General features: G+C 39.2%; 1 protein-coding gene and 2 long non-coding RNA genes across 3 annotated transcripts in view; all 3 read left to right on the forward strand.

The window, feature by feature from the left end:
• The window catches only part of KCTD16 (potassium channel tetramerization domain containing 16), a 295,957-nt gene that overhangs the window by 150,788 nt on the left and 119,448 nt on the right, over positions 1-25,721 (forward strand). The window lies entirely within an intron of this gene.
• Positions 1-25,721, forward strand: part of LOC143663928 (uncharacterized) — a 177,639-nt gene that overhangs the window by 148,647 nt on the left and 3,271 nt on the right. The window lies entirely within an intron of this gene.
• LOC143663931 (uncharacterized) lies at positions 1,677-25,086 on the forward strand. The gene is made up of 3 exons (XR_013166236.1): positions 1,677-1,729; positions 3,513-3,582; positions 25,009-25,086. It is a non-coding gene; the product is annotated as an uncharacterized LOC143663931 (long non-coding RNA).

Genomic DNA, 25,721 nt, shown 5'->3' on the forward strand with positions numbered 1-25,721 from the left:
CAAGTATATCCAGTATTAGACAATTTTGTACGTTGTTTCATCCATCGTATCCTGTGATTATCCCAGAATTTGTCCAAAAGGTGGGGGGAGGGCCCGGTCTTTAGTCTGGGCTAGCCCCCACAAACCCCCTGCTCTATTGGATGCTGGTCCTTCACCATCCATCACTCACTGCCTTGCACTGTGTTCCTGTCACCTGACCCAAGGCTCCCATATGGCCAGCCCCACCTAAGCTCCCGCCCCTCCTCCTCCACACCATACTGTGTCCCAACTGATGTCCTGGCTCTGCGCTCATGGAAACCTCAAGTCCAGCTCCTAGACCTCCAGACGTTCTTGTCCAGTTAGCATCTTGGCTCTCATCAACCTCAAAGATACACACCTTCCAACCTCTCCCTCTGGGGAAGTTCAGCCTTACCCCCATGATGGGTCTCTGCCAATACTCCAAACAGGCAACACAATGCTGAATTCAGTCCATTTGTTAGGAAGTTTATTTTAGAAAATTTGTACTTGTTGCCTTAAGACAAAGAGCTTAAGGCACTTCAGTTTGGGGCACCAGCCCTACCAAGACCTTTTGTTTTATACCCAGAATGATTCACACATATATACTATGGCCCTTATAGCCATATTAATTTTTTAACAACAATAATAATATTTTCATATATGTAAATACTCTAAAACATCAAACACTTATCTCTCGGTTAAGACTTTTATTCTCTATGTTATTTGTCTAGTGTTTTTGTTACTACAGCATACAAGTTCTGTGGTGATCAGAAAGATGATTCAGAATTTAAAAAGAAAAAAGAAACTTTATGAGAATGAATGCCACTGTTGCCCACAAGTACAGTCTTCCCTAGATGTGAAAGTAGGCCACGAAGATACACTCAGCATGAGGTTTCCACAGCAAAGAGAAATTTGAGTCATTTTGACTCTTTTAGTTGGTAGAAAAATCATCTCAGAAAATATTTTTTGATGTTTACAAATCTTTTAATACAATGACTTAAGAGCTTTTGAGTGAATTATACATTATTTTGGGGATTAAAAATGTCATCAGTGATTTAAGAGAGAAAATCATATAACAGGAATTTACTGAAACCTAATCTGATAAATTTTGCAAGAAATGTGGTTGTCGTTCAACAACTTAATGGAGAATTATGACTTGACTGCCTCCATAACGTTTCAAGATGCCTGTTAAAAATCACATTTTTTAAAAGACATATGCATTTTAATAAAGTAAAGCCCTCCAAAACTAAATGTATATACCTATATATTTTTTCACTGTAGCAATTACTTGCCCTGTAGTCAAACGTTCACCATTTATGTAATTTTGATCACATTACTGTTGCTGAAGTCGTAGGCCTGTATCGCTTCTACCACTTTTTCACAAATCCATTTCTTTCTGCTCTGGTGCACTGCAGTAGGCAATAAAGTTCTAAAAAATTATGACAAATTTACTATTTGGATATTTTTCTGAATTTTAAACAAAATTTTCTTAATTAAAAATTTGTTCAAAAAGTAGTTCAACGGAATGCTTACTATATGCCAGGCATTCTTCTGGCACTCAGGATACATCATGAACAAAGCAAAGATTACTGCTGTTGTGGAGCTTATAGTCTATGTGGAGGGGACATTAAAAATAAGCACAATAGTCTATAAACAGTTTTCTCATAAACTTATTTTTCAGAAACTATGGCCTCCAGATTGATCCTATGCCAGATAAACCTTGAACCCAGAGGTACCAGCCTTTCAAAAACATCCACCAGTTTCATTCCTCTCCTCCATAAGCTCAACACCTCTTTCCAGCATGAAGAAGTTAAAATGGTCATTGCTCAGATATCCTTGAAGATTGAGAGAATGGTCAAATGAGAGGGAGGATGTGTAAAAATGACTGTGACTATTCACTAATTATGTAGATATTTCTTTTTAGTATCTAGTTTTAGAACAGTCAGAAGGAAATACCTGAAGTTGTTGAACTGTAACCCAGTAGCCATGATCTTTGATAATGACTATATAACTATGTTGAAAAAAAAAAAGTCAGTTGCCATCTTTGTGTGTATCTACTTCTGGATGTTTTATTCTGTTACACTGATATATATGTCTATCTCTGACAATTCTACGCTGTCTTAGTTAACCTATCTTTATTGTAAATCTTAAAATTAGGTGCAGTGCAATACTAGTGGTCAGTAAGAGGGAGGGTTAAAGGGTGTGGGATGTTTGGAGTTTTCTTTTTTCTTTTTATTTCTTTTTCTAGAGTAATGCAAATGTTCTAAAAATGGTCATGATGTTGAATACACAACCATGTGATGATACTGTGAACCAATAATTGTATACTTTGGATGGATTGTATGGTATGTGAATACATCTCAATAAGATTACTTTAAAACACAGAATCAAAGGGTGGTACAATGGTGGCTCAGTGGCAGAATTCTCGCCTGCCATGCCGGGGACCTAGGTTCGATTCCTGGTGCCTGCCCATGCAAAAACAAAAAAGTAGGAATCAATACAAGGACTACTGAAACTGAAAGCTCATACCTAACATGATGCTTTAATATAAAGCTCAAGTGCCTTCAAAAAACAGATAAAGAGATTCAGATAAGGAAACCCAGAGTATTTGCTTCTTTTTGACATTGTGCTGTGCATGTGGCCAGTGTTCAGAGACATGAGAAATGAGGATGTTGGGTGCTATTGGAAATAAATACTGACATGTAAAAAAAAATAATAAGCACAATAAATAGGTAAATTCTATAGCCTGTTAGAAGCTATGGAAGAGATGTTTAGGGTTGAAGGTCGCACTAGGTCAGCTCTTAGCACTGGATCCCAAGTGACAGAGAGCCCTTGTGCTCTATAGTAAAGTCACAAGGCATGTTAGTTTTTAAACAATGGCTTAAATCTTCCTCAACAAAGTCCTGTGGAAGTTTTTTTTAGGAAGTTTTCTTTAGGGTGCAATGCTCCACCCCCCCCCCCCACCTTGGCAATGTGTCTTTTTAGGATTAGAACCCATTACAAATGAATAGTTTCCTATGGCAAGGGCTCCAAACCCTAAACACAATGACTCATTGTGTTTATAAGAGGAAGAATCAATGTCTTATTCTTGCAAAGTCTGCTCTGGTGTGGGGAAGGCACAGGACAGAGATATATTATAGAAAAAAATTATATTAGTTGTATAGACTGAAATATATTGGTGTATATATTATATTACACTGACATTGCTTTTTACCTAAAGAAGTCTGAGTCATACAAAGTTAAGTTCTTGCCCCAAATTCCTTGATAATTAATAGAATTAGAACTCAAACCATTTAGCCCTGCACTGTACCTGTTTGCTATGGTAAATCCCAGTATTTGAGGACTTACATTAAAATAGCTACTTCATGTTCAGATGACAGGAGATTATGGTTATGCATGTATGGTATAATATATTTTTTCAGTGCCCTGAAATTTCTCCAGTGATTATTATTGGTTCCCACTATCATATTTGGCTACATTGAGCTGTGACTCTCAGATATTTTGTTTGCTTATAGAGAATTCTGAATTGCATGCATGCAGCTGACCTAAATTATCCAGACTGAATTCAACTACCCCTGAATCCAGGTATGTAAGGAAAAGTAATTGGCAAGAAGCAAGGCAATTGTATTTTAATTTAAAATTCAGATGTAGGCACCATTAAAATAAAATATGCTTTAAAAATAGGTTGCAAAATGGAACAGAGCATGTGCATCCAGTGGCTAATAGTGAGAATGAATATGACCAGGGGTACAGATTACTTCCACTTGAAGTGTCATATGAGATTTTGATCTTTGGTTTTTGTTCTCTGTCTATGCTCTCATTTCTCTTTTTGATTTATTCTACTAGCACATTTTGAACATACTGTGCAAGATGCAGGGCTATATAAAGATGGGTAAGACATGGTCCCTGCCTTCAGGGAGTTCACTCTGTGGTGGACAGAGGGACCAGACAGACAGACTGACAAACCATATAATATGATGTAACAAGCTCAATAGCTATAATATGACTAATGTGCCATTTGGACAAAGAAAGGGAGCATTTAACTCTTCACCAGAAAACTTTCCAAGGAGTTGACATTGGATTTGGGCTTCTAATAATGGGCCTTTACCAGACACAGAAGGAGAGGTTGGGAAAGAGCATTCTGGGCAGAGAATAACATGATCGATGACCTAGAGATGCAACAGTGCATATTGTGTTTGAAAAATGACAAATTATTCATTGTGGCTAGAGAAGTCAACCTGTCTTGATAAAGAGTAGTGGGAAATGACTCTGGAAAGGGAGACTAAAACCAAATGCGAAAGCTAGTTGGTGCCATGCTACTGCATTTTAACTTTGTTCTGTAGGTAATAATAATAATAAACTAGCAAAAGTTTGAAATAAGAAGTGTAATATGATCATATCTACTTCTTAGAAATACATTAATGTCAACGACGAATAAATATTCCAGGTATGTTGATTCCATCCTGGCTTGGGAACTGGTAGCAGAGATAGGAGGAAGCTAATCAGAGTGAAAATGTTAAGGGACTGCAGGCGACATAAAACTGTGAGGTTCATCCTGGGTACTAAGAGAAGAAATACAGGCAGGGGGAATAGGCGGGGAAAATAAAAGAGAATCAATTGGGGCAGTGGTTACCCTCTCCCACCCCAAACACATACACTCTCTATTGTTCTCTCCCCTGAAATTGGGGCTACTTGGAAAATTCTTTTGAGTGTCCTTTCTATTCCCAAGGCTTTCATTCCAGGATTTCTGCCCTCTAGTTAATTGCTCTTCAGTTTCCATGGTAGCAAAACCTCGCACATTGAGCACAGTCCCTACAGAGCTCTGCATTGTGGATGTTAAAATTTACGATAATTTTTTGTGCCCTGTTTCCAAAGAAATGGAGATACTTAATTTTTCATCTGTTTAGTGGCATCCCTCCCGACCATTTTAGATCGAAAGATGGTGGAAAATTATTTGTGAATGATTTTAACACATGAAATCTGAACATGGGAATGATTATGGAAATAAATGACACTAACGGGGTTTCGAGCCTCATCATCTGGCCATGTATTTTTAACCTCACTGAATATCCTTTGCTCTGCTGATATGAACGCTCACTCCTGAAGCCAGAGAGCTGTCAGCTTATAAACACTGAATTGACCAATAAATCACATTTAATTAGACATTGTTCATTCCACCCAGCTTCTAAGATGGTGACATGCCTTTTACACTGCACAAACTTTGGTAATCTAAATAGGAAGAGACCTGACAAAATCTTAATTAGATAGATATAGACCAGGGCTAACGTCTGCCACCTGCTTCTACCAATGTGCTAGGGACCCTTGGATATAGTGTCTGTTCTTTAAGGACATATTGAGATCCTGATGCATTTGGGGAAAGTAGAGCCTTGTGAGCCCATTTGCTGTTTGAGAGACCTTAGAATAAATTCCTTACATTGGTCTGCTCTGTGTTGCTGTTTGTTTTTCCCCTGTTCTGGTATTAGTCTGTCTTAACTACAGGTGAACACAAACAATAAGTTTCAGGTACATTATACTAGTTCCCTGATGAAGGAGGTGGAGCTAGGAAAGGTGGATTGAGCTGGGCAATGGTTAAAAATGAAGCTTTGGAGACTGGTAGAGCTCGGTCAGATTCCTGCCACTGCTTCATACTAGCTGTGGGACTCAACATAATTTTCAATCTCTAAGCTTCAGTTTCTTTACTTGTAAATTGGATTTAATAAACAGAACCTATGGTATGTCACTATTGTGAAAATTAAATGGGATAATGTATGTAAAGTACTTAGATGGGTGCCTCAACTGTGACTCATCCAATAGACTACAAAGAGTCCTTGAGCTCCAGTAGTTCTTGGTAGTGTTATTTTCCTAGATTTAAGAAACCAGCATTTAATGATATTGAATGATATGCAAATAAATGCAAGTGCTGACTTTTTTATAGGTAGGTGCACATTCCTGTGACCTAGTTTATTTGAATAGTAATGTAGAAGAGAGGTAAGAAGTGAACTAAAACATACCTACTCCTGTGGTTGCAATAGGGAAAAAAGAAGTCATAAAACAGATATTTACTTCTTGGAAAGAATTTAAGTAATTCATACATGTATGTATACCATGTTTTCTTTAACTTAAACTTACCCTCAATCATGAGACTTATCATATATTAATAAAAATTAAGGGAAAACAAACAATTAAATGCATATTCGATTATAAGATAAATTCTGATTTCATAAATGTTAAAATTTGGAAAAAAAGCAACTTATGATTGAGAAAATATGGTACTTGAAAATTAAATTCCTCATACTTCTAGTTTTATCATGTAAAGATAACCATTATTAATCATTTGGAATACATTTTTTACACTTTTAAACGTACGCACAGTGCACACACATATGTGTACGTGTATTATTTTATTTTATTTTACTAAAGTATGTAGTACATATGAGATGCCTGATTAGAAGTACTATGTGTATTTACTATATATAAAAATATGTGCCTATAATGATTTGGAGCTATGTACCCCAGAAAAACATGTTCTTAAACTTTAATCCACTCTTGTGGGTTGAACCCTTATAAATAGGATGAGGTTACTTCAGATAAGATGTGGCCCAGTATGAGTTTTAATCCTATTACTGAAGGCCTTATAGGGATGATCAGAACAAGAGAAAAAGTCTCGGAGGGAGCAGCCAGAAGCTGAAAGGCAGTGGAACCTGGAAGTGAAGAGAGAGGCGGGAAGGAACCACCAAGTGCATTCCCAGGTGACAGGGGAGCCCAGGGCCGAGAAGCTCAGGCTGTCAGCCCCGCAACATCAGTCTTAGGGGAGAAAGCGTTGGCTGGATGGCACCTTGATTTGGACTTTTATTATTTTATTATTTTTATTATTTCAAAAAATAATTCTTCAAATTGATTTTATCACAATGTGTATTATGGACTTTTATCAATATCAGCACATACAGATCTACCCAATTATAAGAAGAGTGACTTATTAGTCTATTATATATTTGTATCATGACTGATTTGATCATTCTCCTATTGATATTGATCAAGTGATCTTTACTTTGATTGCCATGGATTCCTTTAGGATCTGATGTTAACTATGGATCCTTTCCGAGAAGCATTTTCAAGCATCCAAGATATATATATATATACACACATATATACATTTTCATGAACCCCTGGAGTTCATTCCTAGGTCCCTCCCTTTCTTCACCACCTACAGCCACGTTAAGACCCTTTGAGCCCTTAATCTCTACAAAGAATTGCCTGCTGTATATAATCATACACAAAAGCAACACTGAACTATAAATGCAAAGCTTTCATGGATATTGACATTTAAATAACTTAGTTCTAGATATTCTGATTGCAAAAATATGAATATATTCATTAAAATAGAATGGTAGGTCATTTATGGGCGTTCCTGCTTTGCTTGGCCCAAAGCATTTGCTTAGGTTTTTAATTGGTTAACATAAAAATAAACTTCTTGTGTTACACTAGAAGGAAAGTAAGCTGCTAAGTAAATTTTATATGAGATGTATGAGTCAGTACAGAGTCTGCCACTGTAAGGTATATCTTCCAAATTTTCTCTCAAAGTGCCATGTATCTGAAAGTATTATAACTAATAATAGCTGAAATTTATTGAGGACTCAACAAGTGCCAAATTCCTTTTTGAGTCTTTTGCATAACTTTTTTTTTGGCTCCCACAATATCCCCAGGAGGTGGGTAATTTCACCAATATAATTTCCCTGATGAGGGAACAGAATTTTATGGACATTAAGTGAGTTGCCCAAAGTTACACATCTAGAAAGTTATAGAGTCAGGAACCAAACCCACGACCACTGTGTAATGGCCTGTTCCCTAGCCATTCTTTAGATAGGCAGTTTCAAATTGCAATAATGTTGAATATGTCTTTTCAGATCTAGCTCTCTGTATAGCTTCTCTGGCCTTAATTTTACAGATTAAAAGAAAAAAAATTAACATCGAAAAATAAAAATAAATCCCTAAACTCGTTCAGTTAGAAGCTTGTAGAAGGAATATTCAGAAAATGACAACTTACATCTGAGGAAAACAGAATTTATACACTAACTTTCAAAATAAAGGTTTACATTAGAAGATATAAAGCCTCTGGATTGTGATTTTCGGGGCAGAGGCAGATTGTGGGCTGGTTACAGGACCCACATTAACAGGGCTGCCTCTTGCTGCCTGTGAGCCTTGGTTTCCTTCTATGAAATAGCACGTGAGGTGATCTATCCAATAATACTTACAGCTCTAAAATTAAGGTTTCCTCCTACCTATCATTTCTTTTCTTTTTTAACCTTGCAAGAAAAGACTATGGGTCTTTCATAACCGTTCTCCACTCTTGTCCCTTTAAAACCCAAATCCCCAGTTTTGTTCAGGCTGGTCCCAGAAATCTCTGGCTGCTGATTTTGGAGTTCCTCTTTCACTCTAGCAGTTCCCCTTGCCCAGGATACCCTTCCTGCTCAGTTTTCTCTATTAAAATCCCAGCTATTCTTCTAAATCAACTTAAGTCTGATAAGGTTAGCCCATGTGGGAGAAATATCTCTGTAGCCTCCGAGATATTACCAGGAGAAATTTTAACTCCTCTTGGCCTCCATCTCAGGACCACGCAGAAAACAATTAAATTCTGAATTCTACTGAGTTTATTGCTGTCTTTTTTCATATGCAATTGTCCTTTATCTAAGAAGAAGCAAATTATTTAAGGCAGAGATTGTGTCTTACACTTGTATGACTCCCACTTAACTTAGCATGGCTAGAATCTACTGCAGGCCTTACTCAATAAAATACATGTGCTTGGCTATCTTCATTTTATACTGTCTATATGAGAGTTCCTATATGTTTCATGGGAGGAGTTTGTAAAAACTCCTTGAATATGCAGCTAAGGAAATCCTATTGTATATTTAAGGAATATACTTTTGGTTTTCTGAGTATGTATATGTCCATGTATGTGTATTACAGGAAGAGAAAACATTCATGCAAATAAACCTTTGATCTCCTTTACATATTTGAGTCAGAGAAAATGGTTTCCATTTCTTCCATGAGACTTATCTAAAATTCACTAAGTATGTAGGAAGAGAAAGAGGGGGTGGGGTGCAGTATTGTAGGGCCCTCATCTAGAAGATATTTTAAGTCTTGTCCAAAATAGTCCCTAAAAACACTGCCATTAAATGAATTTAGAGTCTTTCTTGAAGAAACAGAACAAGACGCAATGAAAAACTTCCAATAACATCTCATTAACCTCTTGTCAGCAAAATCACTTGGGCAGTCAATTATTCAAACATGCATTTAAAAAAATACTTATTGCGCCTTTACTATTTGAGGGGCATATTGCTAGGGTGTCTTAGTTTTGCCAGGCTGCTATCATTAATACCATAAACTGTTCAGCTCAAACAACAGGAATGTATTGGTATTTTGTTTTAAGCTGGGTTTGTTACCTCCAGGTAGCATTATGGCTGGGGATATTTGCGTTCCTTGGCTTTCCCATCACACAGCAATGTCCTCTCCTTTCTCTTCTGGGTCCCATTGACTTCCAGTTTCTGGCTCCCCCATGGCTTTCTCTTTCTATGTCTGAATTTTTTCTGCTTATAAAAATCTAGATTAAGTAATCTAGATTAAGACCAAACCTCATTCAGTTGGGCCATGCTGTTACTAAAATAACATTTTCAAGAGATCCTCTTTATAATGGTGTTTCGATTTGCTAAAGTTGCTGGAATGCAATATATCAGAGGTGGATTGGCTTTTATAAAAGGGATTTATTAAGTTACAAGTTACAATTATAAGGCTATGAAAATGTCCAAATTAAGGCACCAACAAGAGGATACCTTCTAGGAGGAAAGGCAGCTGGCATCCCGGACACCTCCCTGCACTAGGAAGGCCTGTGGCTGGCATCTGAGATCCTTGCTCTTGGTTTGTTGCCTTCAGTTTCTGACTTCAGTGTCTTTCTTTCTAATTATCTGTGAGTCTTCACTTAACTTTTAAGGACAAACTACAGGTTTCATCTCTTAGCTTCCCTTGGCTCTCTCCAGGTTCTGGCAATTTCTGTGAGTCCTTGCTTAGGACCTGGGCTATTTCTGTCTGCATCTCCACATGTCTACTCTCTATATCAGCTGTCCAAGCATCTGTGCTTTCTCAAAAAAGGTCTCCCTCTTATAGGACTCCAGTAAACTAATTCAGACCTACCTTAAATGGGTGGGGGTCACATCTCCATGGAAACAACCTAATCAAAAAATCAAATAATAGGTCTGCTCCAACAAGATTGGATGAGATTTAAAAGAACATGGCTTTTTTGGGATGCATAACAGTGTCAAACCAGCACAGGAATACAGATCAAGATCAAAAGCTTATCTAAATCAGGGACATAATTCAACCCACCACATAGGCACCTTATAACCTGGCAATAAGGTAGATGGGAAGACATGGTTGTTTCAGGGCAGTGTGATGGTTGCCGTGATAGGAGACTACAGTGTCCATAGCAGAGGAGGTGGTGACTGCTCAGGAGCTGAGATTTGAGTTCAGAGGAGGAGTTGGGGATGAGGCGGAGTCAGAAGGGCACTATTAGGAAAAAGACCTTGGCCTGCACATTGCACCCTTCAAGTTACGAGAGACTATCTCTGACATTGACTTGGGAAGCTTATACAACTGGAGTCCTTGTTGAGGAGCTGGCTGCAATCAAGTTTCATCTCCATGGCAAGTGAGTTTTCAGCTAAACTCATTTGCCTACTAATAGATTAAAAAAAACAACAGCACCCATTGTAGAGAATGATTATGAAAAGATCAGTGTCAGATTTTCCTTTTGAATTTCAGTGCTTGGGATACTCCACATTGAGAGAAAGGCTCTAGTTCCTAAAGTATATTTGTCTGAATCCCTGGAGTTTTTATGTACTTTGGCTGCTTTCTCTGCAAATGGTGATTCATTTAGCCTAAAAATCAGAAAGTTACTGGAGATAGAATTGAGATGCAAATATAGCTCCTTTTATTCTCTTTCCACCTATGCAGAGAAGACTGGGAAAAAAGAGAGTTTGCTTTCTTCCCAGCACTTAGTGCTGAAAGCAGACAAGAAGACAAAAGCAGCCCCCCGACCCCACCTCCTCCACAAACACAACTTCTTCCCTTGTCTGCCCTCCCTCCCTCCTTTCCTTCCTTCGTTCCTTCCTTCCATTAATATGAACATAATCATATTCCTAGTATCTTAAGGAACCCAGATCAAAGAGATTAGGTAATGGTGATTGGCATTTGATTTAAGCTTTGACTGGTTCAATCTCTGCCTTAATATTTCATGCTAAATGATTATACCTAGAAGTTAGCTGCAGTTTTAATAACTCTTGTTTCCCTGAACCATAGGTAAAGGACCCTTGGACTAGGAAGTGGGTTATTCTTATGGGGGCGATGTAACTTCCCAACCAGCTTTTTTATGAGAATTGGGACATTTGTTTTATGAGGTTAGAACTCAGTTTTGAACACAACCAAAGAAAAGAACTGCTCCATCAGATTGCATAAGCAGTAGAGAAAATGAAATTTCATTCTTGTAACATTTTGCATAAATTATTATATGCTTACTATGGGATTCTGTGGTGAGGATGAAATTATGAAAATCTGACCTCAGTCAGGAGCTTCAGAGTCAAAGTTCTCTTTGCTAATTGAATGTCCACATGAATCTTTGGAACTTCTAGTTCAAGATATCTATAATACTTTGAACTGAAGATTGTAAATGACAGCTTCATATGGAATTGTAATTAAAAGCTCTAGATTAGATTGACCTGTATTCAAATCCTAACTCTCCCATTTATATCGTAGGGCAAATTGTGTAAACATACTAAGCCTTGATTTCCTCACCTGTAAAATAGATACAAAACATAGAAATTCTTAGAGACTTATCAACTCACAGAGTTACTGGGAGGATTAAATGAGATAAGAGGTACAAATTGCTAAATTTAGCCCCTGGCACATGCTCAATAAATTCCAGCTATTATTGTTATTGTTAGAAGTAATAGTTGAAGTAGCATTATAATTATTTTATATAAATCAATCCAATCCATACCAGTAAAACTGTGCAATAAAGTTGTAGGATTTTTTTTTCCCTCTAGGAATTGTAAGGTAATTTGTTTTGCATCAAATTGTAAGATAATTTGTTTTGCATCCTCTGCGTTAATTTGTGTGTTAAGTTGGAAATACCAACCCCACCACATCCATGTCAGGAAAATAAAAGTATGTCTCAAGTTTGCCACCCACTTGTGGTTTTGCAGGGTGTTCTCGGCTCAATTGTGTTCAGGTTTAGGGCTCAAAAATGGAAGAAATTCAGTCCAAAGTTATACGTGCTAATCCCTGCTCCCTGGTGTGAAGATGTGGAAACCTTGTCAGCCACAGGAGGGTGGGGATGAGGGCTCTCCTTTCTCTGTGTTCCAGAGAAACCCTCTTTCTCATTTTAGGGGTTGATCTAGAGTGTAATATTAGGTGACGTAAAATTGGAATCTATAGCCCTTCCCTGAAACTTGGAATCTTCTGGGAGAAATTGCTACAGAAATCAAAAGGATAAAATAAATCGTTAGAACCGTCACATTTATTTTGTCTGGTGCCATGCACAGTACTAGAGTCTGGACTAACAGAGATAAACACACTATAACCAAGGAATTATGTCTTTCCAGAAGCTCACAGCTCAGTAGAAAATGTGATGGGACAGCTGTTGGGACAGGGGAATGTCTAGGATGAATTCTGCCAGGGGGAGTGTTAGGAGGTGAATTGTGTTCCCCCAAACGTTATGTTGGAGCCCTAACCCCCAGTACCCCAAAATGTGACTTATCTGGAACTAGGGTCATTGAAGATGTAATTAGTTAAGATGCAGTCATACTGGGGAGGGGTGATAATCCGATATGACTGGTGTCCTTATAAGAATAGGTGAGAGGCAGACACACAGAGGAGAAGGCCATGTGAAGGGGAAGACAAGGACTGGATCACCCAGCTACAAGCTAAGGAGTCCCAAGGATTGCCAGCCACCATGAGAAGCTAGGCTAGAGCCGTCAGAGATCTCCTGGCCTGTTGACAACTTGATTTTGAACTTTCATCCTCCAGAATTGTGAAAGAATAAATTTCTGTTGTTTTCAGCCACCCAGGTTTATAACACTTTATTACAGCAGCCCTAGGAACCTAATACACTCAGAAGGGCCTGCAGAGGAACTATATATGAGCTGGGCCTAGATGATTAAGTCGGAGTTTGCTGGGTGGAGAAGGAAGGGAAGGAAAACGTCACCGACAACTCCTTGTATTCTTCTTTGTCTAACTTCCAGGGAAAGGTACCTTTCCCTTCCCTTCTCCTTCACTAAATTCTTGCATGTTAAAAGAGTGGTGGCTTGACATCTGCTCAGAGTAACCTAAGGTGCTTGTTAAACTGCAGACTCTCAGGTCCCACCCCAGAGCTCCTGGAATGGGGTCTCTAGGGATGGGGCAAAGACATTTCTTTTCTTAATAAGCAGAGGTGGTGAGAGGTTTAAGCCACTTCCAGTTTTTGAAGTTCCCAGCACATTGAAATTGAAGAAATGCCACCACAGGGTTGTCAAAACTGTAACATTTAATGTGTTTATATTTACCAAATGAATCATTTTAATACACATTCAAAAAAGAATGGCTGTATATATAATCTCAATGGGTGATAGTGCAAAAAAAGTCAACCTTTGAGGCTTCCTGTGAATGCCCCCCCCGCCTCTCCCCATTAGCTCTAACAGTTTCCCCAAGGGCTTCCCTCGCAGTTTACCCACCTGCAGACCCTCTTTGGACCTGCTGTCTAGTGTCCACACTCAGTGCCCAGTCAAGGACTCTTGGACTCAGAAGATTTGGAGAGTAATGCCTATATATCTATTAATAGAATCACAAAACTTTAAGGATGAAAGGACCTTTGAGGTCATATGCCCAATCTATCATTTTCCAGATGAGAAGAATGTGTGCGGTGCTGGGAGTGTATTAACACCCAGTAAATACTGAATCGGAAACTATACTTCACCAGGTGCATAATGTGCCTTATCTCTGTAGGACTGATTATAAATGAAACATCCTCCCAGAATGTTTCTCACAGCTTAGGTTACAAGTTTTCCTCCTTACAAACATTTGAGAATGTTTTCTGCAGAGCCATTTCCGCTCGACACCTGTCAGGTGGTGGCATGAGGTGGTAGGCTCCAGGAACTCTTCCGTGGAGCCCGAGTCTCCTAAGTAGGCCATTATTAACCCTCTTTTGTGACGAGAATGGTCAAATCTGTCATGAATGAAGAACATAAATGGAAAGAGGAGTTTTACAGTTTTTGTACTGTGCTGCCTTTGTTATTATTATTATTTTTTATTAAACTCTAGTTTGCTATGTGCTGTATACTGGTTGGTTATGTCTGCTTTAATCCTTTTTGTGAGATTATCGTGCTCCTACCTCTAGAACAATGGTTCTCACCTGGGGGCAGTTTTGCCCCTCTGCCGCAGAATTTGGCAGTGTGGAGATGTTTTTGGTCACCATAATGGGGGGTGCGGGGAGGGGGCTGCCAGCATCTAGTAGGGAGAGGGGGTAGATGCCGCTCAACACCCCGCAATGCTCAGGACGGCCTGCCGCAACGTCATCTGCCCCAGTGTCAGCAGCGCCCCGGCTCAGAAGCCCTCGAACCAGGCTTCTTAGTCTGGAGGTCTTACTGGAGGGTCTGGGAGTCTGTGTAAGGATTTCAAGGATCTGTCAGCCTCTGAAAGTCTACGCGACATTCTATTGACTGTGCATTGGTAGGGAAGAAAGCCTATGACTTTCGTTAGACTCGAATCCCTCAAAGATGACAAAACATACCTGGAATGTCTTCTCCACTTTTTTTAACCAACCATGCCTCTTCCCTTCAATGGAAAGTTTTTATTAGCTTTCCTCTGTGAGTCCTAGCTGAATAGGGTAACCTCTGTCCTGGGATGTTTGTGACGGTTCTGGTTTATGCTGCCCGGCATAATTTTAATAACATCCCCTTCCACTTGCCAATGTGTCCTGTTCCTGGTTTGAATGATAAATTATAAGGTCACTGTTCATATGAATCAGATTCCCTTCAGGGAGCTCCGTGGTGTCAGGAATTCCTCACAGCTGAGGAAGAGACTGTATGTTAAAAAATATATCGGTGCATGAAAAATACACAAATATACAGAAACCCTCCTTGCCGACTCCCACCTCAGGCTATGCAGTTCTTTGGGGATATAGGAGGAAAAAGTATTTGACAGGTGCCTCAATTATGTGAACTTATTTTACTCAGGCCAATCCCATATAGTATACTAAAAACAGATAGCGTTTAGAAATCTCATTATGGATTAAAAACACTTGCCAAATTACGGTGTGTGTTCCCACTACTATCTGTGGCCTATAGGCTTGGTCCCTAGGGCACACATTCTATATTTTACTCTGTTGTTGTGAAGATGGTATTAGTGTGTGTGTGTGTGTGTGTGTGTGTGTGCTGCATAGTAATCTAGCAATGTCTTCTGAGCAAGTCACTTAACATTTTTCTGAGTGCAAGAAAAATTTCTGTAAAACTAGAATTATGCTATTTGTCTCTGAAGTCCCTTCCGGCCTCTAATACCATGTCTGTTTGCTTCTGCATTCATTTCTTCATTCATTTTACCATAGCAATGAGCACCTGCTACCAGCCAGGTCCTGGGTGTGACTCCGTAGGCACAGTAATGAGAGCTCCCGTTCAGGCTTGAAGGAGCTCAGGGTCTGGTAGGGCAAGTGGGCAAGTGAATATCCAGAGTGCTATGGGGGTACAGAGGTGAGTGCCCAACACAGCAGGGGCAGACCTCAAGGAAGGTAACCCAGATGAGGTGCAGAAAATGTGCTCCCTTAAATTCACCACTCAACTGTAATTCAGTAATCACAGATATGGTGCCAATGGGAAGGCCACTGCTCCCCAACTGGATTACAAATCCTGTGGTCAGGAAACAACTGCTGCCTCTTGACATAAGGATGGTAGAGAATAAGGGTGCAGGCTCTGCTATTAAATCTGAGTTTGAATCCCAGCTCTGTGACTTACTTGCTGTATCAGGTAAGAGAGTTTGCTTTCCTTATCTTATTCCTTCCTTTCCTTATTCCGTCATGGGAATGACAATAACATTATCATTAATTATTTAATAGGATTATTTCAAAGGATTAAATAAGAAAATTAGGTAAAGTACTGAGCACCTAGGAAACACACATTAGGAGTTAGTTCTTACGATTATCCTGTTCTTAGACACAGGAGTATTAGTTGAAAGCATGTGGATATTAGAGTCAAATCTCAGCCCTGCTACTTACTAAGCATAGGACAGGTGGCTTTCCCAGTGTCAGCTCAGTTTCTTTATCAGGTAAAGGAGAATATTAACACCCACCAGGCAGAGTTCTTGCCAAGCTTACAAAAGTGTGTTCAGGACTGGTGCGTAGTAATGGTTACTCTAGAAGGCTTTTCTCCCGTCTTAATTCCTTTCAACGTGTCTGGATTGCATTGCTCCTTGACTGAAAACTTATAAACTCCCTCATTTGCTCATTCACTGGTTCATTCATTTAAGAAATTCATCAAGGGCAAAACTGAACCCAGGCCAGTTTGTGTGGAGGATTAGGACCATTATTTTACCCGATTTGTCCCATCGTCATTCCTCTGCTCTGGTGGCTCCAGTAGTAACTCAGCCCTCTCTTGTGCATGTGTGCCTTGTGCCCCTGCCTCTTCGAGTTCCTCTGTGATGGGTTCTCCCCTAAGAGATGAACATTTAACAAGTCAGCAGGATGTCTTCTCCAGGAACATCAAGGCAATCTGGGAAGGAGCAAGTTTTCAGAGTATGACCCTTCTATGGAGAGGGTGTGTGCCCAGGGTAGGCAGCCCGTTGCTGAGCTGTCTACTCTTTTCTCATTCTCAACTCACTGTGTATGCCAGGCTCTATGTCCCCCAGGTCACAGCCCCCAGAGGTCACCAGCAACTGCTGGGCAAGCAGCTTTCTTGTCCTTTGTCTTCTGCTTCCTGAAAGCTCTTTTTCGCTATACATTTCCTGCATTTGTTCCTACTTGAGCAATAGTGCTACCTAATCCTCTCAAAATTTGGGTAGTAGTCCTGGCATAATGCAGTTTGCTGGGCTTTATTTAGTTTTGGTAGAGATGTTTGTTCTAGCCCACTTCTTGGAGGTCTTGGGTCGGGGCAGCCCAAGACCAAAGGACACATCGGGCCCAGAGTTAGACATGAATGTCATCAGGACTTAGGAACAGGAGATCTTCTACGGTGGCGGCCAGCCATGGAAAATGAGGGTTAGTGCTCGGTGAAGGGTGGAGGGTGCAAGGGGGCATTTATAAGGGTTTAGGAAAAAGAAATTTCATAGGGTGTGACAGCAGTTTCAGCAGGATCTGTGACATAGGGGTTTAGAGGTTTGTTATCAGCAATGATCAGGAAAGGGGACTTTTAATGCCTAGTTTACAATACCATGTGTACATTCCTTCCCCCTGCCTCCATCAGGAGGTCTGATGACCTTCAATGTCTGTCCCAGTCATGCAGGTGGCTACATACAATGACCAGCTCTCAATATCAAGGAGAATAGGGGGCCCTGGATCCCCACAATCTTATTTCTCAGAATTCAGATCTTCAGGAAATCTAGTTTTATATTTAAATGAGAAATCAGAAAAGAAAAAAGTTTGTTGGAGGATTGAATTCCTAAACCCTTTGTTCTTAGACATTTGATTTTCTATGGCCATTTTTAGAACCAAAATGAGATCCTTAGCACATAAACAACAAACTCAAAGTCTGAAACCAAGTTCACACTCCTGCTTTTGCATCCAGCCATTTTGCATGCAGTGATTACTCAGAGGTACAGCCATAGCAATTTCAGGCTTCTGCACCTGCAATTTTTAAATCTAAGCCACAGCTGCCAAGTTTCCACAAAAAAGGGCACATGCTAAAAAGGAGGGTTAGAAGCCCATCTTCCACTTTTCATTCCTTATTTTCTCTCTGCCCTAGTGAATGTACTTAGATGAGATGGAGAGCTGATGGGCAACACTGAATGTGCATTTATACTCTACCAGCTTCCAGGAAACCAGGTAGCGCAACATGCCTGACTCCATAGGTTGCCACTTGGAAGTAGATCAAAGGGCATTTGATTGTACTAGGCTCTGAAAAAGAAAGAGGAGGGCTGGCCAAGGTGGCTCAGCAGGCAGGAATGCTTACCTGCAATGCCAGAGGACTCAGGTTCGATTCCCGGTGCCTGCCCATGTAAAAATAAATAAATAAATAAAAAATACGCTCAGTGGCTTTAAAAATAAAAAGAAAAGAAAAAGAAAGAGGAGCTTATTAATATGTAACTGCACAGTCATTACATATTTATGCTCTATAGAATACATAATTGGAGCTACACTGACTATATAGTTTATTGTTCATAGGCACAGTTTAGTCTGTTCAGATAACCATGTACTGTAATTATGTAGTAATTGCTATTCTTCGAGTAAAAGTAGTAATCAATAAAGGTAAAAGTGGTAAGTAATTGCTTTATAATTATTTGGGGAAAGGAATTATTCCAAGTAAAACAACTGAAGATAACCAGATGAATCTTTCATTTGATAGGCAGTGCTGGCTAGCTTTGAGAAGCCTGCCAGTCATTGTAAGTCAGAGTCCAGGCCTTTGGTTCATCTCATTTTAAGCATTGTGGGCAGTTAGTTGATTTTCATAGAGTAAACCCTGCTTTTAGTCCCTGAGGTGGTTATCATTAGTGATTGCTTTTGGCATAGGCGCAAGTTAATTGAGAACGGAGAAAATATTTTAATTTAGTTTAGTTTTTTTGATATCTCCCTCAGTTGTTCAGTTGTGTTTGTAGTTGTCATTCCTACAAACACAGCAGTGAATTTATCAATTATAAAAGTATTTCTTGCCCTGTTCCACTTGCTATTTTTAATAATTGGCAGAGCAACTATTTTTATAACAAAACTTCCTTGTTGTGAGATATTCCTTCTAGAATAGGATTCTTTCTAGAATATCTAGAATATTCTTTCTAGAATATCTCCCTTGGAGATATTCTAATTTGGCATGGCTGCTAATTTATTTGCTACAGAACGGTTGGAGTAGAGAAAGATAATTTATTTATACACACAGGTCTCCTAAACTGTCTTATGTTCAACAAATGTACAATTTATTTGTTTAGTGTTTATTTACTTAATCACCACTTCTAATTAGATCAATAAGGAGCTTTTTTTTTGTTCCCAAGTTAGTTAAAAAAAGGAGATGGTTGTAAACTAATTAAGTTCAGACCAACTGAATATTTTTCCCCTTGTTTCCTATTCCCATTTGAAATTCAGGTAACATAACTGCATGCATCTTCAGGAACAAAACCAATATAGATCAATACCCTTTATTAGTTGCTTGATGTTACTTTAGCTTGTTATTTTCCTGAGAAATCCTTATGTTGCAGGTAATGTAAAAGGCTGTGGGATGTGAACAGCAATTAGATAGAGTGATGGAGTTTCTCAGGATATAAATGAAGCGTGTGTACCAAGTTACAATCAATGGACAACCCTATAAAGGATTAGAGTTTGTGAAACAGGAGAAAGCATATTAGACACCTTATTTTTTTTTTGAATGTGTATTTATTTTTGCTTTCTTCTCCCCAGTTTAGCAGCAAATATCTACCCAAGTACAGTGGATAAATGCCCAGTGTCAATGTATTCTATTTTTCTCTTTCTTAACATCTTCCTTTGGCAAATATTTTTGGTTTTAATTTGCACATATGCATTTTGTATTAAGATTTGTAAATGTTATTACATGGTATCATTAAAAGAGTATTAAAAAGGTAACCAGAAGGGCTGGATCAACATTCTTCATTGAATATTTGTGAAGCACCTACTGTGTGCCAGGCACTGTTTGAAAGTTTGAGAATTGAAGAGTCAAAAGGTACAGACTCTATCCTCAGTGAGCTCAAAGCTTGGGCATAAGGGTAAGGATTGGCTAAGCTTGAAATATTTGGGGAGACCTTAGACTAGTCATTGATTACTCAGTTTAGTCCTCTTAATTTGAATGGGAATGATGATGCCTGCCTGGCGTCTATACTCATCTTGATTGCATGCTTACTGAATGGCATTCCAGGAAGCTGGAACCCTGACCTCCAGCTGACATCTCTACCCCAGGGTAATGAAAGAAGAGAGGGCTAATTTTTCCAGGGCAAGTTTTAAAAATCCTGAGGAAAGACCAATCCTGCTGTGTCTTGGGCTTCAGGCCTACATTTTGTATTTGTCCCAAATCCAGTCACTCCACCAGGCAGTGAGGCCCCGTGGTTGGTCTCGTTCAGTTATGTGTCTACCCCTAAACCATCTTGCTAGCCAGGAGTTGTGGGAAGGATGGCTGCTTTCATTCAGATCATGTGATTGTTAGGTTTTCCTTTTCCTGAAAAACCTAAGAAAATAATAATTTAAAGTATAAAATATTAAACTGAATTTAAAAATAAATTAGGCAGATAGATTCCATGGTTGCTATCAACTTATGACATAGATCTGATATAAAAAGATTGAAGTTTATAGTGTACACAGTTGGTTCAGTGGTAGAATGCAAACCTTCTATCCAGGAGACCTGGGTTCGATTCCCGGACTATGCAAAAAAGATTGAAGTTTATAGTAGAAAATACAACTATTGAAACAACTAATAGTGAAAATATCTACTATTCGTACTGACATAGATGGAAGTGAGGCCTGATAATGAAGAATTTTATTTTTGTTCACATTCTTCCTTGGGATACCCAGCAGGGATGTTAACTAGTAAAATATGAACTGGTAGTATGCAATTGACTGGAGGCAACGTTTCGCAGAGGATGCAAGAGCAACTCTAGACTAAAATTGCCCATGTTCAAATTCTAGCTTCACTACCTAATAGATATATGGTCTTGAAAAAAATTGTCTCATCTATGCCTTCACTTTCTCATCTATAAAATGTGAGCAACTGTAATAGCATTCTTATTTTAATATTTTTATTGAATTATCTTCACACATGTACAGTACATTCATGGTGTGCAGTGGCTCACAATATTATCACATAGTTGTGTATTCATCACCATGATCATTTTCAGAACATTTACATCACTCCAGAAAAAGAAATGAAAAAGAAAAACTCTTATATCCCATACCCATTACTCCTCTATTTCACTGACTACCAGTATTTCAATTTACCCAAATTTTTACCCTTTATCCCCCCCATTTTATATTTACTTTTTATCCTTACTTTTTTTACTCATCTGTCTATACCCTGGATAAGAGAAGCATCAGACACAAGGTTTTCACAATCACATAGTCACATTGTAAAAGCTATATTGTTATATAATCATTTTCAAGAATTAAGGCTACTAGAACACAGTTCAAGTTTCGAGTATTTCCCTCCAGCCATTCCAATACACCATAAACTAAAAAGGGATATCTATATAATGCATAAGAAGAACCTCCAGGATAACCTCTCAATTCTGTTTCAGATCTCTCAGTCACTGAAACTTTATTTTGTCTCATTTCTCTCTTGGTCAAGAAGGCTTTTTCATTTCCATAATGCCAGATCCTGGCTCATCCCGGGGGTTCTGCCCCACATTGCCAGGGAGATTTACACTCCTGGGCGTCATGTCTCATGTAGCAGGGAGGGCAGTGAATTCACCTACTTAGTTGACTTAGAGAGAAAGGCCACATTTAAGCAACAAAAGAGGTTCTCTGGGGGTTGACTCTTAGGCATAATTATAGGTAGGGTTGACTTCTACTTTGCAGGAATACATTTCATAGGGGTAAACCCCAAGATCAAGGGCTCAGCCTTTTGGTTTGGTTGTCCCCACTGCTTGTGGGAATATCACAAATTCCTCAAATGGGGAAGCTGAATATTTCCTCAACTTTTCTCCCTAATCCCCCAAGGGGACTGTTCTAGTGTGCTAGCTGCCAGAATGCTACACACCAGAAATGGATTGGCTTTTAATAAAAGGGGATTTATTTTGTTAAAAACATGTGGTTCTTCAGAGGAAAGGCAGCTAACTTTCATCTGAGGTTCTTTCTTACACGGGAAGGCACAGGGTGATCTCTGCTGGCTTCTCTCCAGGCCTCTGGGTTCCACAACTTTCCCTGGGGTGATTCTTTTCTGCATCTCCAAGGGCCTGGGCTGAGCTGCCAGTGCAGAGATGAGGTATGCTGAGCTGCTTGGGCTGTGCTACATTGAGCTCTCTCATTTAAGCACAGCCAATTAAATCAAACATTATTTATTGCAGCAGGCATGCCTCCTAGCCGACTGCAGATGTAATCAGCAACAGATGATGTTCACATGCCATTGGCTTATGTCCACAGCAATAGAACTAAGCATCTCCACCTGGCCAAGTTGACACCTGAATCTTACTGCCACAGGGACTTTGCAGATACTTTTTTATTCTTTGCCCAAATTACTCTTGGATATTATCAAGGTATCACACTAACCTGAACAAACTAACAAGATCTCACGCCTTATTCAAGATTCCATGTACTTATAGTATTGAACTAAACTGACCATACAAGTTAAATTATGTAATGCACTAACCAAAATGTTAATTTTGCACCAAATAAACATCTCTCCCTTTGGTCTCACACAGATGTTGAGGTTTTAAAATAGGGACCATATCATCCTTTACTGTGTATTCTGATTTACCTTAGTTCTGTACAGATCTGCTTCATTCATTTCTCTAGTTGAAATCTGAACATTTTTTCAACTTTTTACACAGTTCCTATATGGGGTAATGCTGACTTTCATAGCTTCAGAGCTCTAACTCTGAGTCTCAGGTGTCACATAAATACCCAAAGTTTCAGGGAATGACCAGATTATGTACAAACAGCTCTGTATCTAAAAATTTTGAAATAGCAGTTACAACTCCTGAATATATGTACCTGCTGTAAGAGCTTACAATCTAGGATTCTTTAAAATAGGCCCCAATCTGATAACACATGCTCTCAACTTCAATTCACCGAGTTTGTATATTACAGTTAGTCCATATGAGTGAGGCATGATAATATTTGTCTGTTTCTGACATCTCATTTAACATATGGTCCTGAAGATTCACTCATCTAGTTGCACACCTCACAACTTCTGAATGTATACACCACGGTTCCCACTTCCTTCTCTCAGTTGTTGTAACCTTAGTCTACCTTCATCCATTATAAGTCAGGAACACTGCCACCATAAACACCACTGTGCAAATGTTCATTCGTGTCCCCACACTCAGTTTGTCCAGGTATATAACCAGCAAGGGGATTGCAAGATCATATGGTGTTCTAGTTTGCAAGCTGCCAGAATGTGATATACCAGAAATAGAACAGCTTATAAAAAGGAAATTTAATAAGTTACAAGTTTACAGTTCTAAGGCTGTGAAAATGTCCAAATTAAAGCAAGGGTATAGAAATGTCCAATCTAAGGCATCCAGGGAAAGATACTTTGGCTCAAGAAGATTGATAACACTCAGGCTTCCTCTATCAACTGGAAAGGCACATGGCAAACATAGCAAATTCTGCTAACTTTCTCTCCAGGCTTCTTGTTTCATAAAGCTCCCCCAGAGGCGTTTTCCTTCTTCATCTCCAAAGGTCTCTGGCTGTGTGGGCTTCTGTGGCTCTCGAGGCTCTGAAGCTTTATCCAAAATGGTTCTCTCTTAAAGGGCTTCATAAGCAACCCCACCTTGAATGGGTGGAAACACTTCTCCATGGAAACCATCTAATCAAAAGTTACCACCCACAATTGGGTGGGTCACATCTCCATGGGAATAGTCAAAAAGCTCCCACTCAGCAATACTGAATGAGGATTAAAGGACATGGCTTTTCTGGGGTCCACAAATTCAAATCAACACATATGTCAACCCCACTGATAGCCTTTTGTGGAACCACCACACTGCCCTCCAAGGGGCTGCACCTCTCCGAGTGAATAGGCACATCTCTTTCTCCGCATTTTCTCTATCACTTGTTTCTTGTTCATTTTTAACTTGTTCATTTTTAAACAGTTTTATTTGCACATAATACAATCCATTCTAAGTAAACAGACATGCCTTTGCTACCATAATCTATATGAAGACATTTCCTTTTCTTCTGCAAAGAATCCTGTAATAGTTTTCTTGTGAGGCTTAAAAAATTGATTCATGTAAAGATCTGGCTATTTGTCATAAAGACATACCTATATTTACTGAATTGAAATAATTCTCAAATATACTGTTAAATTTTTAAAAAAACTAGTTAAGAAATATGTGAATATTATTCTGCACACTGGTATAAAAATAACTGGCTATTGATCTATGGTTTCTTTTACAAACATTACTGCTGGAAAGATATGCAAGAAATGAGTTACAAAGTTTGCCCTAGGAAGATATCATGGGACTGGGATAGGAGGAGATATATTTTTTAGTTTTATTTTTTTATACCTATTGAATGCTTGACTGCTTCTGAATTTATACATACACATACGTATATTTAAAGAGATTAAAAAGACCAGACACCAATGAATAAATGCTTAGTGATGATTAGTTATTATCATTCTCTTTAGTCACTATCTTAGATTTCCAGGATGCTATGACAAATACCACACAGTGGTTTTGTCTTAAACAAGAAGCACTGTCTCACAGTTTTGAAGGTTAGAAGTCCAAAATCAAGGGGTCGGCACGACCATGCTTTCTCCCCAGACTTTGCAGCTTTCTGGTGCTGGCTTGCTGTAATCCTTGGGATTTCTTGGCTTGTATCTCTGCCTTCCATCATATGGTGATATTTTTGATCTCCTCCTACAGTTTTCTCTGAAGTCTGACTTTTGTAAGGTCTCAGGTAATATGGATTAAGGCTTACACTGGTTCAATTGAGCCACACCTAAATAGGACCCTATTCACAAATGAGTCCACATCTTAACTGGTAATACATCTTCAGAGGGTCCTATTTACCAATGGTCTCACAGTCACAGGTACATGGCTTAATATTAAGAGCATGGCTTTTGTTGGAGTATATAATTCAACCTACCACATCTGAAAACTGGCCCATGATAGAAACTATGCTATCACCTACAACCCCAGGTACCAAGAAGAACATGAGCCTGCCCAAGATTGAACTGCCAGAAATTGCTACTGCTCAGAAAACTCACCTTCAAAATCTTGTGATGGTCCAGACTCCCAAGAGAGGTACATGGATATCAAATCACCAGACCACCTTTCTTTGTGCCAGACATTATTCAAACAATTCTTTTCTCTCCTGATATCCTTTCCCATCATTATTTGCGGAAATCTGCAAATGAAGCATATGCTTATGGAGGTTCCCATAAACCCAGTCACTTGCTTAAGATAGGGTATTAGAAGAGTAAGGAATTTGGAGTCCCAAGATCTAGGATAAAGATCCAGCTCAACCATATGCTAACTCTAGTTGTGGGCACACAACTTTGGTGGTATTACCCAGCTCATCGCCTCTCCTTCCCTGAAAGTTGTCCCCTACCCTCTACATTTGTACACAAACTTGGGTCTGGCAGCTATGTCAGAGCTCTGTGACCCTGACCCTCTGGTCCTAGCTGATTAGATTAGAGATGAACAACAGACGAAAAATTTCCCTCATGAATTTATAATCAAGACTTAAAAATCCTGGCCAAGTTGGCCACTTGAACTGAGACAGGTAAACTCTGGAGGTGAAATGTGGGTGGGTGCAGGGTTGTGTAAGAAAGCAGGGTCTGCCAGGAATAAAGGATGAAGCAGGTATGAAAGGATGAGTGACCATGTGAGAGTGGCTACATGGATTTCAG

Source organism: Tamandua tetradactyla, chromosome 20 (genome assembly GCF_023851605.1).
Source record: "Tamandua tetradactyla isolate mTamTet1 chromosome 20, mTamTet1.pri, whole genome shotgun sequence".
NCBI classification, from domain to species: Eukaryota; Metazoa; Chordata; class Mammalia; order Pilosa; family Myrmecophagidae; genus Tamandua; species Tamandua tetradactyla.